The sequence below is a fragment of the Bombyx mori genome, chromosome 9, assembly GCF_030269925.1.
Source record: "Bombyx mori chromosome 9, ASM3026992v2".
Lineage (NCBI taxonomy): Eukaryota > Metazoa > Arthropoda > Insecta > Lepidoptera > Bombycidae > Bombyx > Bombyx mori.
The window spans coordinates 12,638,930-12,651,477 of NC_085115.1; the positions used below are offsets into that span (position 1 = coordinate 12,638,930).

Here is a 12,548-nt window from a genome sequence, read left to right on the forward strand (position 1 = left end):
AATAAAGGCAGATAATACTTATTTATTTAAATCATCATATTATTATAATCGTCAAAAGCTTAAAATTTACAAAAAATGATGGCGGTATTTATGATTACTACTCGAATATTTTAGTAATAAAAAAAGATATCAACCCACGTAACTTTAGTAATAGCCAAATTAAATTTATGGCAAGCTAAGTTAATAATAATTCCAGAAATGTACGTGAAAGTCAGCAAACGCCAAGTTTTAGAACGAGGTCAAGGTAAACCGCTTCGTCTGACTTTGAATCGTGGAAAAACTCCTAAAACCATGTAAAGTCAACGATAAACATAAGTTGTTTGTTTGTTACCGACAAGTTTAATGATCTATTTAAAATAATAATACGCACAACACAATTTACCTGAACGTTAACCTCAGCGAAGATTGACTTCGTGTGATAGGTAAAACTAAAATGACTTCAAAAATAATGAAGAAACTGAAGAAAGATATATTATAAGTACCATTCAACATGTTTTGTAGATGTAGATACACAATGCGTTAATAATCAAATAAGAACAAAATGAAATGTTTTAAAATAAAACTTAATTACATGTCTATAATTAGGATGTGTAAATTTTAAAAGAAAATTACTTAAAACGCTTCACATAAATTAATTGTTAAGACCTTGCACATGCTTGCTCACATATACAAAGCATCTTAACTCTAATAACCTAAAAATTGTTAATAGTTAAGGTAAACCTAAACTAGCTTCTCAAAGTGAGCAATGGCGACGTGGATTTTGCAATGGCGGCGGCTGCAAGGAGTGTGTTGCGCAAACCACTGCGGTCGGTCACGCGCGCGAGGCCACGGCCTCAATTCTCGATACCTACACAAATGTCAGGATCAAGGTCGTACTTGGATTATTCAAGTATTCATTCATTAATATCAAATCAGGATCGCATAGATAATAAAATGAAGGTATATTTTTGTTGAATTTTAAACTAAATTAAATCAACCATGATTTTTGCGTTTTTTTTCAACCTATTCGATGGTAGCATAAGGGGCTATTCCAGCTACGTGCGGACAGGTAGATGAGCTCACGTACTCAACTTGAGAGAATTTGCTAACACCAGCTATAGGCATATAGCAAGAGCAGCACTTCGCAGAATCTTCCACCGAATCGGAACCGTGACCCACTGAGAAGATCCGGCGAGAAACTCAGTGGGTTGAGTCTGTGGGTTTGTTCGCTCGTCGAAGCCTGAAAGCACCGAGACTGGATCTGGGGGATCCGACTAGACATTTTTCGAGCGACGGTGGCTTTGCGTTACCCCCTTGCCTGGGTCGGCTATGCTTTGCGAATAAGCCGGAATGAACAAAAAGAAAAGTCACAACTCTATTGAAATAAAGACTAGCCAAAAAGCAATAACTGACGATGACTTGTCCAAGCATCGCCTAGTATATAAGTTCTAAATTATAAAATGTCTAGGCTGGGAGCGAACAATTCAATATAGATCCTTACCTTTCAATCATTTACCTGTTTGGTCAGTCGAGATGTGTATTTGTGCTTCAATAAACACTAGTGGTCCCGCAGAAGTCGAAATTCGACTATAATTAATTGAAATTATAAGTTTGAACATTATTATGGTTCTATTGTCAAAAACTTATACTTCTAGAATCATAGATTTCGCCAAACCCACCTTTATACTAAAACAATGTGCAATAGCCATTACACCTGTACTCTGTCATATTATCAATCTTTCATTAACTGAAGGTACATTTCCTGATAAATTGAAAATCTCAATAGTGAAACCTATATACAAAAAAGGACATAAGGAATGCATCAATAACTACCGACCGATTACTTTAATACCTATACTTGCAAAAATATTCGAAAAAATCATGCATTCTAGACTCACAACTTTTCTTAATAAATCTGAAGTTATAAAATCTGAACAACACGGTTTTCAAAAAGGCAAATCTACTACACTAGCAGCTTTTAAACTCATTAGTAAAATTACTGAAAATGTAGACAGAAAAATACCCACGGTTGGAGTTTTCTTTGACATGACCAAAGCCTTTGACTTTGTTGACCATAACATTCTTTTACGGAAGTGTAATAATTATGGCATTAGAGGGATAGCTGAAAAATGGCTTAGTAGTTATCTAAGCAACAGACAACAATATGTTGAAATTAGGGATATTGATAATAACAATGAAGAAGTGGCTTTTAAATCTTCATTAGCGTATAATAAAGTAGGTGTCCCACAAGGGAGCATTTTAGGACCGCTACTCTTTATCATTTATATAAATGATCTCCCAGAACACATACATTACCCATGCAGCTTATTTGCTGATGATATAGCCGTTGTAATCACCAAAGATGCCACACTAGATTTAAATGATGAGATAAATGCTACTGTTAGTAAGGTCATGGATTGGATGAATAAGAATAACTTAAAAGCTAATTTAGACAAAACGAGATATATACAATTCTATAATAGACACAAATTTATTAATAACTTAAATATAACTTATAATAATAACACACTAAATGAATGTAATAGCATAACATTTTTAGGATTAAATGTGGATAATCAATGTAGCTGGAATCTTCACATAGATATTACTTGTAGTAAAATTAATCGATTCTCATATGCACTTTGGCGACTTACAAAAATATGTAATTTAAAAACTCCATTACAGGCCTATCATGGATATGTCGCCTCAAATATCAGATACTGTATACCCCTCTGGGGAAATTCTAGTCACATAAATAGAGTGTTCATTGCACAAAAGCAATGTGTTCGTGCCATGTGCAATATTCATCCTCTGACTTCTTGTAAACCATTCTACCAAAAACATAATATTTTAACTGTACCATCCATATATATACAAGAATGTTGTTTGTTTGTTAAAAAGCACCCACAATTATATAAATCGTGTGGCGAGTACTGTCAATTTAATACAAGATACCCTACTAAACTAATGTTACCAAGTATAAATACTCGTTACTACCATACAAACTGTTATCCTATGACTATCAGAATATTTAATAAGATACCAAACAGCATAAGAGATCTTCCACTAACTCAATTTAAAAGAAAATTATATTTATGGCTAATAGACAAGGCTTATTATAGTGTGCAAGAATTTTTAAATGATAAGTGTTGTACATAATAAAATATTAGAATAAGAAGTGATAGAATGTAAAAATAGATAGATTTAGTAAATTTTTGTTATAATTAATATAAAAATAAATTAAATTTTCGCATGCCTAAACAGGCGAAATATATGAAGCTATGTCCTATATCTTGTAAACTATATTTCTGGCGAATAAAGATTTTCTTTCTTTCTTTCTTTCTTTCAAAACTACACTATAGACAAATTTTAATAATATTAAGGATAAACAATAATAGCCTATTCTCAATTTGACCACAGACTTCAAGCAATAACAAAAGTTTGACAATAAACAATGAGTTTATATATTAAGTGTGAGTCAAAAACATGGTAGTGTTTTTTGCAGTTTTTTAGTTCAGTTTTTTTGGTGATTTATTGTATTATTAATGTATAATTTTTAAAAAATATTGGCATTTTGCACTCCTTCTCTATAGTAATATTCTCTATAAGTGTGGGAAATTTCATACTCGTCCGTCCCCACAATTTTTGTAAAAAGGGGTACAAATTATGACAGTGCTCTAAATTCTAACAATTGCATCTTTAATCTACATTTAGACGTCTACAATGACCTTCGATGAAGAAAATACTTGGAGCAATTTAAATTAGTATTCGTATTTAATTAAAAATTTAAATTCAATTAAATAACCTTGCTTTTATCACTTTTAGGTTTTAATTAAAGCAATGTAGATTTGATAAGAAAGTGGCTACTCGAAAATATTCAAGATAAAGGCAGATAGGTAGAAACGCAGAATCTCTGGCGTCAGGGCAGTGTCGAACAAAGATGAGACAATCAAATTAGAGAAAATAAAACATAGTTACAAAACTTTATGATATTTTTTTAATTGTTTTATACATTCTGACCTTTATGAAATTTATTTCGTTTAATATAATTAATTCATTGTTATTGCACTTTTCAAATCAGCACAAATGTTGCTCGTTTCAAAATAAAACCATAAAACTTATTTTTATACATGTGCCATAACATGCTTTCCTGGTTTTGTTTTAAAGGTTTTTCATTTTGATATCGATTCTGCTTCTGCGTGACTCTATCTACTTATTAATTATAATTTAAAATTGAGCTTGTTGTTTGTCTGCTAAAAACAAAAAAAATAACAATATAATGCCTTATTTTAGATAATATATCAATGTATTTGTTTTTAAGCAACATTTTGACTTTCCAAAAAACGCATTGACAAATTTGTCTAAAATTTAAATTTTTTCTTGTTTTCTATTTTTTCTTGTTTTCTATCCAGCTTTTCAATAAGCTCGATATCACCGTGATACACGCAATTTCTTATCGAAATAGATGCAACGACCGTCGAGCAATATTAGATGGGCTTTATATTTGTAATTCAGAATCGTTTAACGTTCAAAACCGTTTGGCTAAATATACATTACATTAAAAATAACGATATAACGCTATAATAGTTTCAAACGCCGCAACAGTACCGCTTGTTAGATAATAAAGAACTAACCTGTCATTAGTCCAATTATCTCTGTAGTACTGCATACGATTTACGTAATGCTTTGTACGGTACTATTTGCACAAAACCAGTTTAAGCGAACGAAAATATAAACGAGAAAATTGTAATGAGGATGTACTTGTGATTATCTTTTCTGTTCACATTTTCTTGGCATTCGAATCTAAGCTATGCGAAATTTATCAAGTCTATAGTTCAACCGGCAGTTAACTTAAAATCAACTACAAAAAACCACTCGAATAATCATACAATAAAGCGATTTAAAAAAGTGGTAAAATGTATCATCCTTCCAAATGAAAACGCAACACACAAACACAATTTCTTGTAAAATGAAATATAAGTACTTTTAAAGCTCTTGTAAATAATCTGTATGTAATTTTCATTATTAAAACTACTTTTACGATATAATCACGACGTTTATTATTAACCGCCTTCAAAAAAGGAGGAGGTTCTCAATTCGACTATGTTTTTTTTTCATTATATTATCTGTGACGTTTCGAATGCTTTACAGTTTTGGTGGACGCGTAAAAATAGTTTTAATTGTTATTTAATTAACGATTTGCGGAAACCAAGGAAAATACTTATTTACATTGGATAGATTCAAGCTTGTTTTAGTTTAAAATTCAAGCTCTTCTGCACGCTTACGCTAATCAAAATAGATACATTGTAAATTCCAAAACAAATTCCACTCAACAAAAAGAAAACGCTAGCTTCACCCTGTTATCAAAAATCTATTGTAAGCAAGTAGGGATACCTTCATATCGATGGCGATAGTTTAAGCGACATTTTTGCAACTTTACAGGAGAGCCAGTAAAAGTTTAAAATTTGGAAAAATATCATAGTTAACAGAAAACTTCTTCAGTTATTTGAATGGGGTAAATTTAATTGCAGTTCAATTAAAAACATCGAATTGTTGATGCTAATACTAAATAGCCTTTCACCCCTCGAATTATGATAAATCTATACAAATAAATAAAATTAAAGTGTATGTTTATAATGTCAAAATAACAGTTTCTAATTAAATGCATATTATTTTAAAATATGGTAACATTTAACAAATCTTCTTGGGTTGGTTCTACAAAAAATAATAATATTTTAGTATACCAAAATTTATTAACATACCAAAGATTATAATATCCGAATTTATTGAACCGATCTTGACGGAAATTTTACTAACAGATAGCTGTGTTCAGTGTGCTTAGTACGAGTTTTTTAACGCTCTCGATAACGTAAAAGTTAATTCGATTTTGTATGGAGTTGGAACGTTTGCCTAAGTTTGCCGCTAGTGGCGCTGTCCAAACTCCATACAAAATCGAGTTAACTTTTACGCTATCGAGAGCGACAAAAAACTCGCACTAAGCACACAGTAAGCTTTACAAAAAAGTAAGGGTTTTGCGCCATAAGAAATAAACAATGAAATTATGAAAAAAATCCAATTTTTCGAAGGAAATATTATTAATATCAGACACAGCAGAGTGTGGCTGGGTTAAGCTAGTGTAGAAAAAAACCATTGTTTTATGTACATTAAAAAATAAACAAAATCTTAAAACTGTATACGATAATGATGGGTTCTCTTATTGTTTTCTTTCGCTGATTCTGCGGAGCGACGTCTTGCCGCGGCGTACACAGCCAGCTTGGACGGAGAGGGCAAACTGGAATCCCGGGGTCGTACTAAGGACTCCCGGGACTCTGCAGCGGGCAAGGACGACGAAGTGGGCACCGATGGTAGCTTACGGACTGTACTCGTGTCGTACGGCAGAGGAGAGCTGCGTGACGCAGTGGAAGCTATCGAACCGGAACCGTCTGAGTCCTGAAATGAATGACGATGATGTATTTTGTATCGAAAACGTACTAATACTAATTGGTACTGTTACGCGCTGGGGTTCGGGATAAATAACATTTCGCCATAGTACAACTAAAAACTGTATTCAACACTTAAACACTTCACAAATACTTAAAACACTTTAAACCTCTCAATTCGCTTCAGGTGATCCGTTCGCTGTTTCGCTTCGTGTAGTTCCGATTACTGACTGACTGCGTGCCATTTCAACAACGCTTTTATAGCCGATACCTCATCCCTAGAATTACCGAGAATATTTCACACATCTCTAGTAGTCGTTTCCGCTATCTGACAATAGATGGCGTTGTACTTCGCGAGCGTTCTAGGTGCTACTAGATCCTTCGATATTCGTTCGACTATTCGGCGATAGATGGCGTTACTCTTACCGGCGTAACAGTACTTAATTCGATTCAATACTTGCCGAGAATGCTTGCTTTGTAAACCAAATTTGGCCTCACGTAGACTATTGGTTTCTCAGAATCGAAGTTCCCAAATAGGGAAATATTTCTAGTTCGTATAGAAAAAATTCATTCGTATTTCCAACCCACCGAGCGATCTTGGGAGTGATATCGGTTATATTGTACGAATTTTCCGTGAAGTAGTACTTTGAGGTTTTTTTTGAGATTATAGGTGCCGCTCACACAAATAAACTAAATTTGAATTTACTGAATATTTTACAGTTAATGTCAATGGAAGTTTTGGTAGAGTGATGATACATACCTTGCGAGTATCTCTATGTTCAAGTCGATCGTATCTAGTGGTTCTAGCCGAAGGTTTCCTTGGTGGACGTGGCAATGCGGACGGGGGTGGAGGTAGACTGGATGACCTTGTCTGCTGCGAAGCTCGACCTTGACGTTCTAGGAGGAGGGCTTCCTCACCTCGACCATTGCCGGCCCGCGCCCCGACGGTACTCAAACCCGGGAAGCAGCACAGACCTCGCTGTTAATAAAATAATTCCATCGGATTTCAAAATTGTTGTGATTTTAGAGATATTTTTATTACACGAGGCTTATTTTGTATCTTTTTATATTATAGTGATATTATGCAATTGTTTAAAAAATCCAAAATAATCGTGAAAGTAAAACAATTATTAGATTACAGTATGATTTGGTAGTGTTATCTCTGTGTGACTTACCATATGTATATATGTTTTTATGTATATTTGTATGTATATTTAAGTCATTTAGATAGGTATGTGTAAGTTATGTACACCCCTGTTTTTTCCTCTTTTTTTTCAATTGTTAAGACATTTACAAATAAGGTGTACTTTCGTAATCTTCAATCAAAATGGAAGGAAAGACTGATTTTCATAATAAAAGGTTTGATAGTAATTTTTTTATAATATTTCAGGAAGCGTTGTATGTAATAAACACAAATTAATCTACATAATAATTGTCCCAAAGAATTCAGCACGAAGCAATAGAATTATGGAATAAAGCGAAAACCTAATTGTATTGTAATTGTTAATAATTATTACGAAGCAAATTACGTTTCGAGCTAATGAGAGCTATCGAGAACAAATGTTCACGATTGACTTCCACGGTGAAGGAATAACATCGTGTAATAAAAATGAAACCCGCAAAATTATAATTTGCGTAATTACTGGTGGTAGGACCTCTTGTGAGTCCGCGCGGGTGGGTACCACCGCCCTGCCTATTTCTGCCGTGAAGCAGTAATGCGTTTCGGTTTGAAGGGTGGGGCAGCCGTTGTAACTATACTGAGACCTTAGAACTTATATCTCAAGGTGGGTGGCGCATTTACGTTGTGGATGTCTATGGGCTCCAGTAACCACTTAACACCAGGTGGGCTGTGAGCTCGTTCACCCATCTAAGCAATAAAAAAAAATTTCACGTGGACTTAACCTATGAGTTCCAGTATGATAGCCGGCAAACTTCTTGAGCATTTGTTGACGTAGTGGGGGTAAGTTTGCGCATGGTACACTCACGTGCAAAAACATTATTTACGCTGCGTCATAATGCAATTAAATTATTAAAATCAACATATGTATTTATTTATATATTTATTAGAACATCAACAAAAAATATAGGTTAATAATTGTAATAATTTAATCTTGGGGTAAAATAGATATTCCTTCCATTAAGTCAAAACTAGAGCTGTTGCCAAGTCTTGGTTCAGTTGAAGCGAAGCTGGTATTTGTAATTTTTTTTTCGTTATCATAATCTTGACCATCATCATCATCACTGTTTTCATCACCCGAGTCGCCATCATCATGATGAGTCGACATAGGGCTCATCGGTGTAGTTTACAACTCGGTCGTTCGATCTTCTTTTTTGTCTAGAATTAATTATTTTTTTAAGATATTCCATTCGTAGTAATCGAATGTTACTTTTATCAATTACCAGCTTCCGATTATTTTATGTTTTTTTTTTCATCTGAAGCCTAGCTCTTTCATAATTCGTCGTAAATTTCATTCCGAGCCATTAAAATGTATATCTTCTTTAAATTTTTCGAAGCCTTTCTACGGTACGGAGTTTCGCTGCTTGTTATGTAGTTATTATGATTACATCTTTTTATTACAGATTGAACGAAAGTATCCATTCCGATAACTCTCTTCTTCCCTGATCTTTTCTTACCCGGAGTCCCAAACACGGCGAGCAAGCCAGAGCCTTTAGCTTCGTTAATAATGCACCTAACAGTACTCACTGATGTTTTTGTTGCTTCCGAAGTCTGTTTTACTTTTTCCGTATCATTCTTCCCCTGTTTTATAATGAAGCAATATACGTCGTACACAATTTTTCTATCCTTTCTTTTGATTACTACACCAGTTTGTCGCGGCATAGTGTATTTTTTATAAAAAAATCAACAAACACTCAACAAATAGCAATGGCAACAAAGTCAACAAGCAATTATAACAAATAACTTAACTATTAATAACGATAGATTTTTCACTGTACGCAAGCGTACTTTTGGGAGCGAGCGGAACGAGGGCGCGGTGCGGGGCGCAGGGTTCGACTGATCTACCAATAACGCGCTCGATACGATTTCCCCTGCCGTCGCGCCTCACCCTCACCACCAAAGTGATCTAAAATTCGGTTCTGCGCAGTCAAGGTCATTTGCTCAAGATGTTTGCCGGTTACTATAACTCAGTGTTTAATCCCCGGTGGATTGTTTGCTGCTGTGCTAATCTGTAAAATTATACTATACTTTCTAAGAGAGGCGCGATTCCGATCCAGTAGTAGATTCTGCGAGGGCTCTTGCTAGGGCTAATAAAAAAAATTATCTTTTTAATACTCCTTCGCTATTTATCATTTCACTGAGGCATTTCCTCTGGTAGCATCGTGGTGCAGGAAAATGACAGTTGACATAAGGACGAAAGTCAATCATTACCTACTTACCTAAACCATAGACCTATATAGTAGGGACACGACATATTGTTCTATACGTACAATTGCTTATATAAATAGCACCCATTTTGAAGGCACATACATAAACATATATCTATCTCGTTCTTACTCAGCACTTTAACTCGCAGGAAAACAATATAACAGTATTTCAGTGCGTACATAAAATGAAACATGAATATACGTAAATATCTCCGTCTCCGTCTAATGAGGCCGAAAATCCGCCATGTTTAGCGCGCCAAATGTCATTGTCACGTCAGTTCGGCCGTCTGTTTTGGGTTGTACATTATTTATTGACTTTGATATCGATTTAATATGATTGATTATATAAAATTTCATAATTTATCATGCTTAAAACATACAAAAATAATAATTAAAACGTATTTTATAGGATCTCAAGAAAGTCGATGTCCTAAAACTATTATCTATATGTATTTAAATTCATTATGGAGCCCTCATCCGAAAAATCCATTTTCGGTCGGAATCTATTGATCATGACACTAATCATAAATACCACTTTAAAATATGTCATCAAAACATATTTAGACATTCTGTTTAGATATTTCGGGAAAAAGGCTACCGACAAAATCTCTTCGGAACTATTTAAATAAAATAGTTTTATTCCGCAGTGAGTAAAACACTATTGTAAATTTGTTAAATATTTAATAATTAAGTGATTTTAGAGAGGAAGTCACAAGGAATGACGTTTTTAATTAATGAATAAATATTCTGTAGGTGTTTTTTTTTTCACGCGGTCCCTTGATAAGTTTAAAATTTGAATCACTCTCAAGCGAAAGTGATTCAAATGGTGCGGCGCACCTTCCTTGGGGTGCGCTGCGGTAGTATGTTACGGACTTTAGAGTCAGCAAAACAATTAAAATAGATTGTAATAGTCTAAGAAAAACACGTACTCAAAATACGATAACATTTAGCATGCTAGAAATGGGCTGATGGCTTTGAACTACGCCATATCTTTATGTTTTGCGACAAACGACAACTTTATAAAATCAGTGTAGCAACTTTTAAAAATCATCATATCGTTTACTTGGCAAATTCGAAGGACGAACTTGTCTTAGATTTCACCCATCTAAATCATATCATATTTGCACATAACAATATACCTACTTACTTCCCATTAAAGTATAAATTCTACAAATAAATAATACTCAACAATATTTAAAATAAAATGAGCCAAGAACGTTTATCGATAAAACCTGATAACATTGAAATCTTTTGTACAGCACTAAAGCCGCCATGTTTTGTGGCCAGATGACGTCACAGTGGCACGAAATTTTTGTTGACGTTTCATTTCCATAGGTTTCCTACTTCATTGACCTAAACGTTGAACGACGATTTCAGGAATAAAAATCCCCTGAGTTTTGCTTATAAAGGCAGGTGAACAGACAGCTCTGATCATATGCAGCCAGCGTCATTCATGCAAAGAACTAAGCTAACGTCGAGAGGTTATGCTAGTCTTCACCAGACGTGTAGGTGAGCTCACGGGGCTCGGCCTGGAATTTTGCTAACTTCTGCTCAAGCAAAGGCAGTGCTACGCTGTATCTACCATCGGGTCGGAATCATGACCCACTTAGCAGCAGCTTCCAACATTGGCATCAAAATAATATTGGTCCATTTACGTCAATGTGGCAAAGTAAAAAAAAACTAGATAACTGGGACGATCGCCAGTGCGACGAAGGCGTTAGAGAATCCTTTGCTTTGCATAATAGACACAGAAACAAAGTGATTACGAGCGGTATTGGCAATTGCGATGAAAATGGGATATTTTTATAGTCGTAAGTGATCATCATATTGGTTAGATCCTGGTTCTGCACCAAGACAATGCTCCAAACAAAAACTTACCCCTAAAAAAGTCATGGTCACTTTTTAATGGTCTAGTCCGGGTATAATTAATCACAGCTTCTTAGAGAATGGCACCAGAATTCTTTTGGAAGTCGAGGGTGAGGAACTGGATACAGTTATGATACGGGATATGTGATACCCGCGAGTCTCCGGTCAACCTTAGTTAATCGGTCATTCGTTCCCGCTGCTCCTATACGACAACGATAGATCTCATACAGCACAACAGGCTACGTCCCTAGGCTACAAGAGCGTTGGAATCTTTGCGTCTTCCACTGTACTCAAAACACCTTGCGCCGACAGACTTCTACTTCTCCAAAGAATGGACAAATGGCAGGAAAAAATCGTACTACTCAATACTCGAGATGCAGGACAAATACCTTGGAAGATTTTGTTGGCTCTTGTATCTTGAAAAATTAACACTATAGTGGTGCATCGATACTATGGGTGCCTATTTCGATTATGATAGAAACAAAAAATACTTATAAAATAAATAGGTACTACTTAACTGTGTATACGTAACGGCAACTTCGAAGGTAGGTCAATATCGCTTTATAAGCAAAATACCTTAATACATCAGAGGCCAAATTCAAACATAGTCCAAAAAAGCCTTCTTAAAAAATACATAGCGGTTAGGCAGCGGCTTGGCTCTGCCCCTGGCATTGCTGAAGTCTATGGGCGACGGTAACCACTCACCATCAGGTGGGCCGTATGCTCGTCTGCCTACAAAGGCAATAAAAAATAAAATAAAACATTCCTGTAAACACTAGTGACTTTATGACCAACTGACAATTACAACTGTTTGTTTACTAAAATGTACACTAGTAAGTATAAAAAACGTACAAGTTATGGGCAACAGTCATTGAGCAG

The 12,548-nt window shown here is 34.8% G+C and overlaps 1 long non-coding RNA gene across 1 annotated transcript; it reads right to left on the reverse strand.

Moving 5' to 3' along the window:
• Positions 1-3,958: 3,958 nt before the first annotated feature.
• On the reverse strand, positions 3,959-10,285 carry LOC134199401 (uncharacterized). The gene is made up of 3 exons (XR_009973883.1): positions 9,625-10,285; positions 7,180-7,398; positions 3,959-6,429 (listed from the first exon to the last, which is right to left on the reverse strand). It is a non-coding gene; the product is annotated as an uncharacterized LOC134199401 (long non-coding RNA).
• Between the last annotated feature and the right edge of the window lie 2,263 nt (positions 10,286-12,548).